This window comes from Palaemon carinicauda, chromosome 5 (genome assembly GCF_036898095.1).
Source record: "Palaemon carinicauda isolate YSFRI2023 chromosome 5, ASM3689809v2, whole genome shotgun sequence".
Taxonomy (NCBI): Eukaryota; Metazoa; Arthropoda; class Malacostraca; order Decapoda; family Palaemonidae; genus Palaemon; species Palaemon carinicauda.
Genome location: NC_090729.1, coordinates 137,144,311 through 137,162,516, shown reverse-complemented (window position 1 = coordinate 137,162,516; position 18,206 = coordinate 137,144,311). Strand labels below are relative to the sequence as shown.

The following is an 18,206-nucleotide window of genomic DNA, read 5'->3' as shown; positions in this document are numbered from 1 at the left end:
CGGAGCTACTGTCCGTTGTGACTGAGGGTCTAAAACAGCTGGTGCGGCAACAGACGGAGTTACTGCCTGTTGCGGTACCACTTTGCCTCTCTTGGGAGGTGTGCAGTCGTCGGATGACTGGAGCGAGTCCGAACTGACCCAGTGGCTACACCTAGGCCGTTGGACTTGCGCGGAAGGGACCGACTTGCACTTAAAAGCTGCAAGATTTGGTCCATGGTTTCTGCGAGAAACCTCTTCCGCAGACGAGGAATAAATGGGCTCTCTCGTCTTTGTGTGGGTGGGGTGATCACGTCGGCAACGTGTGTAGATACACCCGAAACCACGGAGGGAAACGTCTGTTCGTCGATCAAGACCTGTGGAACCCATAAGTCCTTCGACATTACTTCTCCCCTGGGCTTGGGAGCTTGTAAGAGGTATCGGACTAGGTGAACAACTGGCACGAACAGACGAACCCTCGAACGCAACACTGTAACACTTTGCGCATATCACTTTATCACTTTTGATTTTCTGTTTGCACTTATTTCACTGAACTCGAAACTTTAAGTGATTTGTACCTGAAACACGCAATCCTATCCTTCATTAAAAGGTAGTACTGTAATTGCGAAAACAGTTTTACAATGTAACAGAAAAACATAATGAAAGATAAAGAATTCAGTGGCTGGAAAAGAGACTAAACACTAGATCAAATAAACTACGTTTAAAATCTCTCACCGCATAAAGCCTGGGAACAAGAATAAAACTCTAGAAACGTTTTACCTTCTTCCCCTATAGCGACTAGGGAGAAGAGTAAAAAAAAACGAGAACAACGTTACCCGCTTGAACGAAACGTTTATTCTCCTCTCTCTCCCTCCGTCTCTATCTCTCTCTCTCTCTCTCTGACTTAGAACCTGAGAGATGAGCCCAATTATATATCGTTAAAACATATTATTAGTTAAAGGAAAAAAACTGAAAGGTTTCCCAAAAAAAAAAGTTCCTTTATTAGAATTTAAGCTAAGAAAGAATGAACGAAACGCTAGAATCGGTTTACTCTTACTGCAACGTGAAACCGTGAAATACTCTCTCTCTATCGTAACGATAGAGCGCATGTTGAACGTTCTGAACGTCAACAACTGCGGAGACTAAACTAAACGTTAGTTCATCTTTGAAAACAGTACGAGACTATCAAAGAAATTCTTTCAAAAACATTAAAATTAAAATAGCATAAAATCTTAAAAGGAAATACGATATGACGGGCTCAATGTTAATTAACTTCGGTTCCAAGTAAGGACCGCCTACTATTAGGAAAGGTCATATATAAACAAACATAAAAATTAATTTTTATAAGTTTATAATAAATGGAAAGTTAATCGAAGAGGCCTATAAATGGCGGAGAGATATAAAATAAATCTATAACTTTGTTAAGCAAAATTACCAAAAACCTAAACACACTTCCGTCTAAGGGAAGAGTCGGTCATTTAAAAGTGAAAGAGAGTCTATACTCTCTTCTTCACCAACACTTCCGTCTAAGGGAAGGGTCGGCCATTTAAAAGTGAAAGAGAGTCCATACTCTCTTCGTCACCATAATTAAATCTATCCAAAACGAGTTCAAGTTTTGAAATGAAGATAAAACCCCTGCATAGCGAAAGCTCAAAACTGGAATAGTGTACTTCACCAAAAAGAAGTGAAAACAAATCCAGTTAGGGACGGCGTATTAGTAGGTCTTTCCGGTGGCACGACAGAGGAAAAATTGAGTTCTTGTTGACAAGAAGTACTTGAGTACCTGCTCACAGATGGCGCTGTTGTGTACACCCCCACCTGTATAGCGATCGCTGGCGTATCCCGACCTTAGATTTCTGTCGGGCAACAGAGTTGACAGCTACATGATCATCGGGTAAGATTAACATTGAAAAATAACTTTCTGGGTCAAAACCTTTAAAGTACACTCCTCATTGTTCAACAGCGAAGAGAAATGAAGAACTTTATCCAGAGACCATGAAATGGGCTTCGGAGGTGCTGATGGTCTGAGCCTAGCACAGGCTTTCGGAATTTTATTAAAAATATCGTTAGAGAGGTCGACCTGGAAGGCATACAAAATGGGTCTTGTCAAAGCAGATTTACAGGTTGATATAGTGTTGGCTGCTAACCCTTGACCATGGAGGTGGATGAAGAAAGATAAGCAGAAGTCCGTCGTGATCTTTTGCGGATTCTTCGCCTTGACAAAGGCCACCCATTTTCTCCATGATGACTCATATTGCCTTCTAGTGGATTTGCACTTATATTCCTCTAGGAAGTCTATACTGTCTTTCGAAATCCCGAAACGTTTTCTAACCGCTAGGGAGAGAAAATCATGAGCTGCAGGTTCCGGGTTTTCTGTGATGAAGCGCAGACAGTCGACTTCTGCAACTCGCTGGGTCAGAACTGGATCTGGTAACGGTAGACACTTCAGCCGTAGTTCCAATGCCAGAGGGAACCACACGCTGTTCGGCCACTTGTGAGCCACTATTGCCGATACCCCCTTGAAAGATTTCATTTTGTTGAGGACCCTCAATAGAAGGTTGTGAGGAGGGAACAGGTAAATCCTGGACCATCTGTTCCAGTCGAGGGACATCGCGTCCACTGCTTCCGCCAAGGGATCCTCGTACGGGGACACGTAAAGGGGTAACTTCTTGTTGTCTTTCGTCGCAAAGAGGTCTATCTGCAGTTCTGGGACTTGACTCAAGAGGAAAGAGAATGATCCTGCGTCTAGGGACCATTCCGACTCTATCGATGTGAACCTGGATAGAGCGTCCGCTGTCACATTGCGGACTCCTTGAAGGTGAACTGCCGACAGGTACCACTTCTTCTTTTCCGCCAGTCGAAAGATGGCCAACATCACCTGGTTGAGTGGTGGTGACCTCGATCCTTGTCGATTCAAGCATCTCACAATCACCTCGCTGTCCAGTACCAACCTTATGTGGATCGAGCGACGAGGGGAGACTTTCTTCAAGGTAAGGAGTACTGCCATAGCTTCCAGAAAGTTTATGTGAAATATCTTGAATAGATTGGACCAAGTTCCTTGGGCCTTCTTCCGAAGAGAATGACCTCCCCACCCCTCCTTCGAGGCGTCTGTGTGAATAGTCAACGAGGGGGGAGGTGGCTGAAGAAGCACCGACTTCTTTAGTTGCCTGACTTGGGACCAAGGCCTGAGAAGCGTACGTAGACGAAGCGGTACTGGTCTTATCAGATCTCTTCGCGCGTTTGATGCATAACTTCTCCAAACTCCGGTTGCATCCTTTAGCTGTGCTCTTAGCACCGGGTCTGTTACTGAGGCAAACTGGAGAGAACCCAGCACTCTCTCCTGTTTGCGTCTTGATATTCTTTCGGAATCCAGAAGTCTCTTGACAGAACCAGCTATCTCCTTCCTCTTCTTCGCCGGGATGGAGATTTGGTGTGACACTAGGTCCCAGTGGATTCCCAACCACTGGAACTTTTGAGATGGAGAAAGCCGAGACTTTTTTCTGTTGATCTTGAAGCCTAGATGCTCTAGGAACTGGATCACCTGTAGGGAAGCTTGCCAACATTCTGTCTTGGATGCTGCTTACACCAGCCAGTCTTCCAGGTAGGCTACCACCTGGATTCCCTTTAGGCGTAATTGTTTGAGAGCTGCGCTCGCAAGCTTCGTGAAGATCCTTGGAGCTATGTTTAGCCCGAATGGCATGGTTCTGAAGGCGTAGAGTCTTCGATGTAGCTTGAACCCTAGGTAGGGGGAGAGTTGGCGATTGATTGGAACGTCCCAATAGGCGTCTGACAAATCTATGGAGACGGTATATGCCCTCTTGCAGTAAGGTCCTTATGTGTTGCAGTGTTAGCATCTCGAACTTGCAGTTCACTATGAACTTGTTGAGTGGCGACAAGTCCAGAATGACTCTGAGTTTTTCTGAGTCCTTCTTGGGAACACAAAACAGCTTCCATTCTTGAGTAGGCTGTGGGCCCAGGGATCGAACGTCTACCGATCCCGAAAATTCTGAAGTCTCCCTCCTACCGGTATCATCTCACTTTGGCTGCTGTTGCCCTGAGGTCTTGCCTCCTTGACCGCGACCACCCCTGAATCCCCTCCCCCTTGAGGGGCGTCTAGACGAACCTCTGGCTGCCCCTCTAGGCTTCGCTCAAAAGGTAGTTGACTGCCCTTCGAACGCTGGGTTAAATGCCGGAGACTGCATAGACACGGCTTGGGGTACCCACTGGTACGTGGTCGGGGTTTGTGCCACCATCTGGGGCACTGTAGGCATAGGAAGTTGTTGCTGCTGCTGTCTGAATGGCTTGGCTGGCCGAGAGGGTAGCCTAGTCTTCTTAGTCTTCCTCTTTGGTTGGGGACCCTCATCCGGGGAAGACTTTCTCTTGAGAGATAGGCCCCACTTCTGGAGAAGGTTTCTATTCTCCGTGGCGGCCTTATCTACAACCTCCTTGACCGCTTCACTAGGAAAGAGGTCTTTGCCCCAAATGCTGGAGGAGATTAGCTTCCTTGGCTCGTGCCTCACCGCAGCCGAGGCGAACACGAACTCCCTACAAGCCCTCCTAGCTTTGACGAAGCTATAAAGGTCCTTCGTCACTGTGGCTAGGTGTGTCTTAGCCACTACCATAAACATTTCATGGACCTTGGGGTCACTTGCCATTGTCTCCAGAGTCGTTTGATGAGACATTGAGGCAGCAAGTCTTTCTTTTGTCTCAAGCTCCCTGCGCAAAAGAAAGTCAGACAGCTTGGGGAGGTTCTCACCGAACTGACGTCCGGCAATATCAGCCTTCAATTTCCCGACTGAGAAGGTAAGATGGACGTCCTTCCAGTCCTTGTGGTCCATAGGTAGGGCCAAAGACAGAGGTTTACACTCCTCCAAGGAGGGGCATGGCTTACCTGCCTCGATCGCTTTCAGCACAGCCGTAGACCCTTTCTGCATAAAGGGGAAGGCTCTAGAAGGAGAGGACACAAAGAAAGGGTGCTTCTTACTCAAAGCAGGTACCTTTGAGTTTGTGAAGCCCCTCTCTTTCATCGAGCTTGACAGTAAAGCTTGAGCCTTAGCGTGGTCAAAAACTATGACCTCCTTCGGCTCTGTTTCTTCCTTTGAGGCTGGTTCCTTCCTTAGACAGACATAACAGTCCAGATACGACTCCTTGCTGGGCCAGAATTCCACCTCCTCAAGGGGGACTGAGCCCAACTTCTCCGAAATGACGATTTTTCCAGTCGTCATAGGCATGTGCTCGGCATACCTCCAAGGGTTGGCATCTGAGCACAAGGGAAGGTCTTTCACGCTGAGCTTCTTCTGGGGAGAGTTGGCGATTGATTGGAACGTCCCAATAGGCGTCTGACAAATCTATGGAGACGGTATATGCCCTCTTGGGCAGTAAGGTCCTTATGTGTTGCAGTGTTAGCATCTTGAACTTGCAGTTCACTATGAACTTGTTGAGTGGCGACAAGTCCAGAATGACTCTGAGTTTTTCTGAGTCCTTCTTGGGAACACAAAACAGCTTCCCTTGGAATTTGATGGACTTTACCCTTCGGATTACTCTTTTCTCCAACAGTTCTTGAATGTACTCCTCCAGAACGGGGGTGGAGTGTGAAAAATCGAGGGCACGGGGATGGAGTGCTGTACCAGCTCCAACCCAGTCCATTCTTGAGTAGGCTGTGGGCCCAGGGATCGAACGTCTACCGATCCCGAAAATTCTGAAGTCTCCCCCCTACCGGTATCATCTCACTTTGGCTGCTGTTGCCCTGAGGTCTTGCCTCCTTGACCGCGACCACCCCTGAATCCCCTCCCCCTTGAGGGGCGTCTAGACGAACCTCTGGCTGCCCCTCTAGGCTTCGCTCAAAAGGTAGTTGACTGCCCTTCGAACGCTGGGTTAAATGCCGGAGACTGCATAGACACGGCTTGGGGTACCCACTGGTACGTGGTCGGGGTTTGTGCCACCATCTGGGGCACTGTAGGCATAGGAAGTTGTTGCTGCTGCTGTCTGAATGGCTTGGCTGGCCGAGAGGGTAGCCTAGTCTTCTTAGTCTTCCTCTTTGGTTGGGGACCCTCATCCGGGGAAGACTTTCTCTTGAGAGATAGGCCCCACTTCTGGAGAAGGTTTCTATTCTCCGTGGCGGCCTTATCTACAACCTCCTTGACCGCTTCACTAGGAAAGAGGTCTTTGCCCCAAATGCTGGAGGAGATTAGCTTCCTTGGCTCGTGCCTCACCGCAGCCGAGGCGAACACGAACTCCCTACAAGCCCTCCTAGCTTTGACGAAGCTATAAAGGTCCTTCGTCACTGTGGCTAGGTGTGTCTTAGCCACTACCATAAACATTTCATGGACCTTGGGGTCACTTGCCATTGTCTCCAGAGTCGTTTGATGAGACATTGAGGCAGCAAGTCTTTCTTTTGTCTCAAGCTCCCTGCGCAAAAGAAAGTCAGACAGCTTGGGGAGGTTCTCACCGAACTGACGTCCGGCAATATCAGCCTTCAATTTCCCGACTGAGAAGGTAAGATGGACGTCCTTCCAGTCCTTGTGGTCCATAGGTAGGGCCAAAGACAGAGGTTTACACTCCTCCAAGGAGGGGCATGGCTTACCTGCCTCGATCGCTTTCAGCACAGCCGTAGACCCTTTCTGCATAAAGGGGAAGGCTCTAGAAGGAGAGGACACAAAGAAAGGGTGCTTCTTACTCAAAGCAGGTACCTTTGAGTTTGTGAAGCCCCTCTCTTTCATCGAGCTTGACAGTAAAGCTTGAGCCTTAGCGTGGTCAAAAACTATGACCTCCTTCGGCTCTGTTTCTTCCTTTGAGGCTGGTTCCTTCCTTAGACGGACATAACAGTCCAGATACGACTCCTTGCTGGGCCAGAATTCCACCTCCTCAAGGGGGACTGAGCCCAACTTCTCCGAAATGACGATTTTTCCAGTCGTCATAGGCATGTGCTCGGCATACCTCCAAGGGTTGGCATCTGAGCACAAGGGAAGGTCTTTCACGCTGAGCTTCTTCTGGGGCCCACGTGATGCTGCAAGTCTCCGCATCTCCAGCTTAATTGCAGCAGCCTTCTCATTATTTTCCCTCTGCATCTGTTGGATCATTCCAACGATGGAGGAAAGGGTCTTTCCCAGCTCATCTGGGAGAGAGGACGATGTTGAGGGAATAGGTTCAGGGGCCTGAACCGGAGTAGCCGACACCTCGTCGAACTCTTCCTCCTCATTGTCTGGAGCCTGCTCTTCTTCCTGGTCTTCTGCCAGAAGGTCTTTTTCCAAACACTCGGACACCTCCAACATCCTATCGTCCAATTGGATGTCCTGCAGGGCGTCCGCGACTTCAGCATCCACCGGGATCTGAACCAACGGTATCTCCGCTTGAGGCTGGGGAATCACTGCCTCAGTTGACGCCTTGGGGAAAAGGTAAGCCCTCATCTTCTCACTTGGAAGATAGGGGCCAGAAGTGTTCTTCTGAAAGCCCCTCACCCAGGTACGAAGCTTCTCCCTTGCTGCGTCCCTTGACTCCGCCGTCTTAGGGGAATCAAAAGCCTCAGTAATCAGGTTTGTGCACACGGTACATACCTGCGGGTCCCAATACCGGAGATCACCTTTGGAGACTGCGCATGCTGCGTGCCTCCTACACAAATCATGTCCGCAGAAGTTCTTGTTGCGGACGTTGCAGAAAACGCTTCCACACTTCGGATGGTCCTCCTGTAAAGAGAAGAAAATTCCATGAGTATCAAGTGAACTACGTATCACTGGATATACATAGCTTAGAATAACTAAACTAGAAAGGAAAGACACACACTTGTATTTCCCGCACAGTCAATTGCTGCAACCTTCCAGATAATAAAATCGTATGGTTTATCTATTCTAGAGTGACCAAGAAATAATTTCCAGAGGAAACATGTGTAGCTCACACCCAAATAAGTGATTTTAAAATACTGGATAGTAGATAAGAAAGAACTCACTTTCTTTATCTGTATGGTTACACCAAAGGGCTGTGCAAGACAACACAAAAGTGATAGAAAAACTTGTAACATATACTATACTATAGTTTTCTCCCTACAGTATATACTATACTGAAAAATACTGGCTACAGTATAGAAGGTAATGTGCCGGCCGGCACACACCTTAACTAGTTCCAAAGTCGGCAACTACACAAGATAGCACCCGGCTGCCGGCCGCCAAACGTAGCGGCCGGCAGAACCTCGGTGTGTTTCTATTGCCGGTCGGCAGGGGACTGCCGGCCGGCAGCTAAACAACAACAGCACCCGGCTGCCGGCCCCTAATCGTAGCGGCCGGCAGAACTATGGTGTGATATTATAGCCGGCCGGCAGCAAAAGAACCAGAGAACTCCGACTGCCCGGCTGCCGGCCACTTAGGCCGGCAGCCGGGCTAGGGTACAAACACTAGAAGAAAAACAGAATGGATGCCGGGATAAGAGACTGTACTGCCTCATAGCCCGGCAACCCGAAAGAGTGCACATAAGGAAGGGGAGAATATAACTTCAGGCTTCCTGACCAATGCCATCTGGCTCTACAGACAAACATAGATGAGAGACCAAGGGAGGTCCGGGCAGCACTCAAAGCAGAAGACCCTTACCGGCCGGCAAGGGACTGAGTCAACCCCACATCCTAACCTATGCTAGGACAGGGATGCAATGGCTAGGCCATCACTAAGGAAAGAGGGGGAAAGGGGGAAGAGGGTCCTGCCAACCTTGCTCTAATAATGAATCACCCGTAGCCAAGAAAACTCATCTTAGCCTAGGGAAGATCCGAGGAGGGAGGCCAGCAATACTTGCCAACTCCCTCGGAACCAAAGCAAGGAAGGCGTTGTTATTCACAGAAAAGGAGGATCTCATCCTCCACACCGAGAACAACAACACTGGACTAGTCTGCTAGAACACAAAAAGAAGGAATCATCTCGTACAGATACCTTCGAAAGTGAACTAAGGAGGCTAAGCCTCCTATGTCTGCTGTCAGCCTAGCAAGGGAATCTCAACCACAAAGCTAGACAGAAACAGACTCAGACTAAGAACTCTGATGTCCTGCCCTCATCCTGAAGCCAGACTTACTGGAAACAGGAAAGAACAGAAACACCCTAATATAGTTGTATCTAAAGTCAATTCAGATAAACCATTAGGGTTAAGCCCAAGGCTTAAGCAGAGGAAAAGGGATTGCACACATTCTCCGAAGAGAAGAGAGCAACTGGGGAGTGTGAGAAAGTATACTATGGCCCCATAGACAACTAGCCTAGGCGAGAAGAGAATCGATTACCTAAATCACAGAAACTCACTCGTATACTATCTTGGAAGAAAATCAACAATCTTAAATGTATAAAACTGCCTAAAGCTTCAATAAAATTTTAAAACACTCGGAAATCTGAATATCATGCAGGAAAGTACTAGGGCCAAACGACTAGGCTACAAGGTCTAGCGTAGGCCAGAATCGGCAAATCATTCGCCAAAACGAAAATACTAAAAGCATCATATAAAGAAATCCTATGTAACGCTGAATAGCTAAAATTATTAAAGCGAAACGGCCGGGAATGTCGCTCTGGCTAACTAAATAACTCATGCATAGCGAGCGACAGCGTCCAGAACGCCTCCGGTAGGCAACAGCTCTTGTAACAACGATATCACTATCAAATCATTTTAAAATTACCAAGAGCTTACATTTATACATAAAAGAGATAATACTCAACTTATCAGAAGCAGAAGTTGGAGAAAGCATTATAACGTTGAAATAAACCACGAATTGCGAGATAACACAGGGAAAAACACCGAGTTGTTGAGCTACGCAAAAAGGAATACAGATGGCGCCGTGAGCGGCGCAATGCACGCTTACGAAACGGGAGAGGAGAGATACCTTGCGAGCGGCTCTCCTTTCTTTCTCGTTTTTCGTTTTCTTGCCAATTGACCCCTTCGAAGTGTCAACTCTGTTCGGAGTGCAGATTGCTATGTGGCGTGTCAAGAATACGTCCTCTGATATTTCGCGATATCCCTGGTTCTTTTATTAGGGATATTCGCTCCAGGAGTTAGAATCCTGGGTACCTTAAGGTAAATTCTCTGGGAATATCGCCGTAGTTACCGTATATTTCCGCGTATAAGACGACCCTATATTCCAAAATTCAACCATTAAAATGGGGGGTCGTCTTATACTACCGTTATAAAAATCACACCTTGAATTCTATGTCTGGTTTATCAGTAGGCTAGCCTAGGTTGAGGTGCAATAACCACCGACACACATGGAATGATTTACATTAATATATAAATGTATAATAAAAGTAATGAAACAATTTTTACTGTATATATTATTGGCATATCTAAAAAAAATAGCATAAATGATAAAATCGAGGAATAATTCCAACTTTTAACCATACGAGCACAGCTGAGAAAATGTAAACATCGAGTATTGGTTGCGTTGTTAGCAACTTTTTCTCTAGCTAACCTTTCGGTAATTTTAATGCTAGTGTTAATTACGATAGTAATAACATATAGGGTATCATATTATTTATTTGTTTAAAAATTATTATTTTTAGCTGTAAATAACAATTTTGGATTAAAAACGGTACAATCTTTATTTCTCAATAAAATTTACGGTACATTACAGTATTGCATTTAAAACCTAAAAGTTTGTAGAACTTTATTTCCAATCAATATTAAACATAAAACCTGCGAGATGTATAAATCTAACACCACTAAAACTCCTCACAGTTATCACTGTTTCGAAAAGCTGTTCGAACATATCACGAGATTTATCATATACTGTACGCCATCATCGTAAGGATTCCAGTCCGGTTCCGGTGAGTCGACTTTGGCTTCGTCGTCGCATTCGTACAATGAATCGTCTTCACTACAATACATGGCATTTGAGATCCCGTATTTTTAAAATTATTTTATGACACTTTCCACTTTTACATTATCGTATGTTTTTATAACAAACTCGCAAAGAACATCAAAGAACCTAAAAGAAGAAGAAGACAGAGGAGGAACGGCATTTTGTACGTGAGCACCTGATGAGCGTAAACAAAACAATGCAGGATAGGTGACGACCGTGACGTGTGTTCTAGGAAAACAATAAAGGATTTGTTTTATTATTTCATTTATTTTTAATTTATAAGGATATAGTAAATAATATCATCATCTTTACATAACCTATATTTCATAAGGTATCTAGTGTTGCAAAAGCTAGCCTAGGCTATATACACAGATGGTTTTATAATTGAGCAGTCGTCTTATACTACCGATATGAGATAAATTCATAAAAATTTGCTCAAATTTTGTACCTCGTCTTATATGAAGGTCGCCTTATACGCGGAAATATACGGTATATATACCCAAGGAAGCTACCCTTTAGGAACTTCCATCAGGACGACATGGCTTGAGCCCAAAAACTCGATTGTACGAGTGCCTGAGAGTAAAAAGGTCTCCATGGCCTTCCTGGTACTCTCTTTGGACAAGTCCTCAGATTGTAAAAGGATGCCCAGAGACCCTAGCCAGATGTCCAGCCACGAAGTTGCCTGCATGGCACACTTCGCCACCTTCTCCTGGCTAAGGATCTCCGTCGCCGAGAACAATACTTGCCGGTTGGAGAGTCTCTCTAGAGCCAGGTTTCCCAACCCTGGGGTCGCGACCCCAAGTGGGGTCGCCAAGTGCTTTTCCTGGGGTCGCCAAAATCTCAAAATATCAAAATAAAAATAAAAATTCAAAATATGACAGAACTTGCAGTAAAGAAAAAATATATAAACGTATTTGTGGATTTTTATTTATCGACTTTTATATATCTATCTATTCATATATTAATATAAAAATCTAAATTTTAATGGTGGTATCCCTGAGTGCAGTATGCATTTGATACGTGAACAGCATCACTGTCCACGTCCAACCAGGCAGCCACTCCAGCTGTATTGCCGCAGCAGGAAACACTATCTACTATTTGTTCGTCTTATATAGTTGATGCATTTATACCTGTATAGTGATTTCGAATGTGCTGCGTAAGTTGTACTCAATCTTTGTTTCTTTAAAATTCTTAATCATTCATGAGAAAGTGGTATGCCAACAATAGAAACCGAGTACTTCCCTTACTGACGAAGTATTGCATCACAGTATGTCAGTGGATGATAGCCTATCACAGTGTTCATAATTGAGGCTTCTAAAACCACATGGTACCCACCACCATATTTAAAGAGAGAGATGGGCAAGGGAAGAGGAAGAGAAGGAGAGGGGCACTTTTCATGCCCTCTCCTCCTACATTTTCCCCTTTACCTTCGCCACCCTTTCCTTGCTCCTCTCCCCCCCTTCCCCATCTTTCCAGGCCCCTTCTCCCCCTGCTTCTTTTTTACCCCTGCCCTCCTCTCCTCCTCCTTCTTACGCCCCCCTCCCCTCCTCTTCGATATTTCCTTGCCATTTCCCTTCCTCTCCTCATCTTTACTCCTCCCCAACCTTTTTATTTACCTCTTGTATATTTGTATTGTTTCGATTATTATTTCATTTAATAAAATAATTGTGTTATTAGATGTGTTATTTTATTTGTATGTTCTTGTGAAGTTGGCACGTCTCCGGCGCTGGTCACTCGGTCGAAAAGGTCGTTGGTTTGACGGTTACAGTATTTAGAGATTTGGAGGATTTTGTCGCTATTTTTGAGGTTGTTGTTTTGGCAGTTGTTTAGAGATTTGGAGGATTTTGCCATTGGTTTTTGAGGTTGTTGTTTTGGCAGTTGTTTAGAGATTTGGAGGATTTTATGTCGCTGGTTTTTGAGGTTGTTTTGGCAGATGTTTAGAGATTTGGATGATTTTGTCATTCGTTTTTGAGGTTGTTGTTTTGACAGTTGTTTAGAGATTTGGAGGATTTTATAACATTGGTTTTTGAGGTTGTTGTTTTGGCAGTTCTTTAGAGATTTAGAGGATTTTAAGTCATTGGTTTTGGAGGTTGTTGTTTTGGCAGTTATTTAGAGATTTGGAGGATTTTATGTCATTGGTTTTGGAGGTTGTTTTGGCAGTTGTTCAGAGATTTGGAGGATTTTATAACATTGGTTTTTGAGGTTGTTGTTTTGGCAGTTCTTTAGAGATTTGGACGATTTTATGTCATTGGTTTTGGAGGTTGTTTTGGCAGTTGTTCAGAGATTTGGAGGATTTTATGTCCCCGGTTTTTGAGGTTGTTTTGGCAATTGTTTAGAGATTTGGGGGATTTTATGTCATTGGTTTTGGAGGGTGTTGTTTTGGCAGTTGTTTAGAGATTTGGAGGATTTTATGTCATTAGTTTTGGAGGTTATTGTTTTGGTAGTTGTTTAGAGATTTAGAGGATTTTAAGTCATTGGTTTTTGAGGTTGTTGTTTTGGCAGTTGTTTAGAGATTTGGAGGATTTTATGTCACTGGTTTTTAAGGTTGTTTTGCCGGTTGTTTACAGATTTGGAGGCTTTTAAGTCACTGGTTTTGGAGGTTGTTGTTTTGGCAGTTGTTTAGAGATTTTGAGGATTTTGTGTCGCTGGGTTTTGAGGTTGTTGTTTTGGCGGTTGTTTAGAGATTTTGAGGATTTTGTCATTGGTTTTTGAGGTTGCTGTGTTGACAGTTGTTTAGAGATTTAGAGGGTTTTAAGTCATTGGTTTTTGAGGTTGTTGTTTTGGCAGTTGTTTAGAGATTTAGAGGATTTTTAGTCATTGGTTTTTGAGGTTGTTGTTTTGGCAGTTGTTTAGAGATTTGGCGGATTTTATGTCGCTGAGTTATGAGGTTGTTGTTTTGGCAGTTGTTTAGAGATTTAGAGGATTTTAAGTCATTAGTTTTTGAGGTTGTTGTTTTGGCAGTTGTTTAGAGATTTGGAGGATTTTATGTCCCTGGTTTTTAAGGTTGTTTTGGCGGTTGTTTACAGATTTGGAGGCTTTTAAGTCACTGGTTTTGGAGGTTGTTGTTTTGGCAGTTGTTTAGAGATTTTGAGGATTTTGTGTCGCTGGGTTTTGAGGTTGTTGTTTTGGCGGTTGTTTAGAGATTTTGAGGATTTTGTCATTGGTTTTTGAGGTTGCTGTGTTGACAGTTGTTTAGAGATTTAGAGGGTTTTAAGTCATTGGTTTTTGAGGTTGTTGTTTTGGCAGTTGTTTAGAGATTTAGAGGATTTTTAGTCATTGGTTTTTGAGGTTGTTGTTTTGGCAGTTGTTTAGAGATTTGGCGGATTTTATGTCGCTGGGTTATGAGGTTGTTGTTTTGGCAGTTGTTTAGAGATTTAGAGGATTTTAAGTCATTAGTTTTTGAGGTTGTTGTTTTGGCAGTTGTTTAGAATTTTAGAGGATTTTAAGTCATTGGTTTTTGAGGTTGTTGTTTTGGCAGTTGTTTAGAGATTTAGAGGATTTTAAGTCATTGGTTTTTGAGGTTGTTGTTTTGGCAGTTGTTTAGAGATTTGGCAGATTTTATGTCGCTGGGTTATGAGGTTGTTGTTTTGGCAGTTGTTTAGAGATTTAGAGGATTTTAAGTCATTGGTTTTTGAGGTTGTTGTTTTGGCAGTTGTTTAGAGATTTAGAGGATTTGAAGTCATTGGTTTTTGAGGTTGTTGTTTTGGCAGATGTTTAGAGATTTGGCGGATTTTATGTCGCTGGGTTATGAGGGTGTTGTTTTGGCAGTTGTTTAGAGATTTGGAGGATTTTATGTCATTAGTTTTGGAGGTTATTATTTTGGTAGTTGTTTAGAGATTTAGAGGATTTTAAGTCATTGGTTTTTGAGGTTGTTGTTTTGGCAGTTGTTTAGAGATTTGGAGGATTTTATGTCGCTGGTTTTTAAGGTTGTTTTGCCGGTTGTTTACAGATTTGGAGGCTTTTAAGTCACTGGTTTTGGAGGTTGTTGTTTTGGCAGTTGTTTAGAGATTTTGAGGATTTTGTGTCGCTGGGTTTTGAGGTTGTTGTTTTGGCGGTTGTTTAGAGATTTTGAGGATTTTGTCATTGGTTTTTGAGGTTGTTGTGTTGACAGTTGTTTAGAGATTTAGAGGGTTTTAAGTCATTGGTTTTTGAGGTTGTTGTTTTGGCAGTTGTTTAGAGATTTAGAGGATTTTTAGTCATTGGTTTTTGAGGTTGTTGTTTTGGCAGTTGTTTAGAGATTTGGCGGATTTTATGTCGCTGGGTTATGAGGTTGTTGTTTTGGCAGTTGTTTAGAGATTTAGAGGATTTTAAGTCATTAGTTTTTGAGGTTGTTGTTTTGGCAGTTGTTTAGAGATTTGGAGAATTTTATGTCACTGGTTTTTAAGGTTGTTTTGGCGGTTGTTTACAGATTTGGAGGCTTTTAAGTCACTGGTTTTGGAGGTTGTTGTTTTGACAGTTGTTTAGAGATTTTGAGGATTTTGTGTCGCTGGGTTTTGAGGTTGTTGTTTTGGCGGTTGTTTAGAGATTTTGAGGATTTTGTCATTGGTTTTTGAGGTTGCTGTGTTGACAGTTGTTTAGAGATTTAGAGGGTTTTAAGTCATTGGTTTTTGAGGTTGTTGTTTTGGCAGTTGTTTAGAGATTTAGAGGATTTTAAGTCATTGGTTTTTGAGGTTGTTGTTTTGGCAGTTGTTTAGAGATTTAGAGGATTTTTAGTCATTGGTTTTTGAGGTTGTTGTTTTGGCAGTTGTTTAGAGATTTGGCGGATTTTATGTCGCTGGGTTATGAGGTTGTTGTTTTGGCAGTTGTTTAGAGATTTAGAGGATTTTAAGTCATTAGTTTTTGAGGTTGTTGTTTTGGCAGTTGTTTAGAATTTTAGAGGCTTTTAAGTCATTGGTTTTTGAGGTTTTTGTTTTGGCAGTTGTTTAGAGATTTAGAGGATTTTAAGTCATTGGTTTTTGAGGTTGTTGTTTTGGCAGTTGTTTAGAGATTTGACAGATTTTATGTCGCTGGGTTATGAGGTTGTTGTTTTGGCAGTTGTTTAGAGATTTAGAGGATTTTAAGTCATTGGTTTTTGAGGTTGTTGTTTTGGCAGTTGTTTAGAGATTTAGAGGATTTGAAGTCATTGGTTTTTGAGGTTGTTGTTTTGGCAGATGTTTAGAGATTTGGCGGATTTTATGTCGCTGGGTTATGAGGTTGTTGTTTTGGCAGTTGTTTAGAGATTTAGAGGATTTTAAGTCATTGGTTTTTGAGGTTGTTGTTTTGGCAGTTGTTTATAGATTTGGAGGATTTTATGTCACTGGGTTTTGAGGTTGTTGTTTTGGCGGTTGTTTAGAGATTTGGAGGATTTTATGTCGCTGGTTTTTGAGGTTGTTGTTTTGGCGGTTGTTTAGAGATTTGGAGGATTTTGTCATTGGTTTTTGAGGTTGTTGTTTTGGCATTTGTTTAGAGATTTGGAGGATTTGAAGTCACTGGTTTTTGAGGTTATTGTTTTGGCAGTTGTTAAGAGATTTAGAGGATTTTATGTCTGGTTTTTGTGGTTGTAGTTTTGGCGGTTTTTTAGAGATTTGGAGTATTGTATATGGTTGGTTTTTGAGGTTGTTGTTTTGCCGAGATTTGGAGTGCTGTAAATCATTGATTTTTTTCTTTTCTGCTTCATCTTATTTACTGCGATTTGCAAATATTTTACACCTCTTTTCCTAGTTACTCCTTCCTTGACTCCTCCCCTCCTCTCTACACCACCTCCTCCTTGTTCCTTGCCCCTTCACTTTCCTTGCTACCTACCCTCTTTCTAAGACTGAACCACGAATAGAGAAACTTAGCATCATAATCCAGGACCAAGGCTCCCATTAAAATCAGTTTATCATTTAACAGATAACATTTATATATACTTTTAGTTTGTTTTTGTGGAATGTGACAAATATTTTTCCAGAAGTGGGGTTTTTGATTAATGATAAGCCTTAAAATTTATAATCCTATAATGAAATTTAGTGATGTTAGTTCTGTCTTTACCAATCTTATAGTACCTATCTTATAGAAGGGTATTTACTGTCCCTTACTTTTACAGCCAACAACTAGTAATATATAATAATACTTATACAACTAAACTAGTGGGGTCGCGGTCATGGCTTGAGGTGCATGATTGGGGTCGCCTGAAAAAAAGGTTGGGAACCACTGCTCTAGAGGGACTCCCCTGGTAAGCTCTTCTAAACAGTGGTGTAAGGAAAGAGCTAAACAAGTCTCCTCCATGATGTCAAAGTACCTCCTCTGATGAACACGAGGAGGCGGGAAGAGTTTGTTACCGGCGCTGGTTCGGCTGGAGGAGGCAAGCTCGGAGAGCTGGCCTTCAACCTTGTCTCTGGCACTCTTAACCCCTTGAGACCAGGGCAAAACCGAGCTGGCCTTCGAGGGTTTTTGAGTATCAAAAACTCGGTCCAAGACCGTGTCCTTGCCCTCACGAGGGGGAATCTCTGGATCCGCGAACTCATTGAGATTCCTCATAAGGGTCAGAACCTGCCAGAACGCATGCTCTGATTCCTGTAGCTCTCCTCCTGAAGGGCTAGCAGCGAAGTCTCCTGTCCCCAAAGGCTCTTCTTGGGGGGACTCGTGGACGTTCTCCGAGGGCTTGGCTGGCTCTGGTCTAATCCTTGAGGATGACTTAGGTAAAGTCTTGGAGTCCTTCGACTCCCTCCTGGGAGGGATGCAGGACTCCACCAGTGATGGTGGGAGGCTCTTCTCCACCCCTACCTGAGAAGACTTCCCTGCGCGAGGTGGGGTTTCCCTCATTGGTGCGATGGGGGAACGCCTCACCTCGCGTGACTCCCCTGAGGACGGGAAATCTTCGTCCAAAGGGGAGGGAGTAAAAGTCTGGGGTGAGGAGGCCTTCCTCAAAGACTTCTGAGGAGTCAGCTTCGCCCTTGGAGAAGTTACCACGTCAGATACCCCTCTTTTCCTCTTCAGGGGAGTCGAAGCTGCCACTGATTTGTGGCCCAGTTCAGAGAGAACAGGCCTAAAAGCCTGCATGACCGCTCTGACTAGTTACCCGAACCAGGGCTGCTGACTGACAGCTGCGCTGTCAGAAACTCCCTCTGGAGGGAAGGGGATCGTTCGATCCCAGAAGGAGGAGTTACTAAAGGAGGCTCTGCCTGAAAAGAAGAAGGAAAAAAGTCCCTGGACCTATCCGGAATCCTCCCTTCCTCCGGGGAGCGCGCTGTTCTGCGCTTGCAGGGGGGGGGAGACGCGATGATGACGACCTGGCCGCGTGGCGTCCTGCAGCCTCGCGCTGGGATTTGGCCTGGGTCACGTGCGGGAGATTGTTCGCACGCACGCGGGCGATGGTGAGGGCGCGCGGGCGGGCGAGCGATGGCGCGCGGGCGGGCGAGCGATGGCGCGCGGGCGGGCGAGCGATGGCGCGAAGGCG

At 44.3% G+C, this 18,206-nt stretch overlaps 1 pseudogene; it reads right to left on the bottom strand.

Moving 5' to 3' along the window:
* Nucleotides 1-18,206, bottom strand: part of LOC137640603 (uncharacterized) — a 56,550-nt pseudogene that overhangs the window by 29,347 nt on the left and 8,997 nt on the right.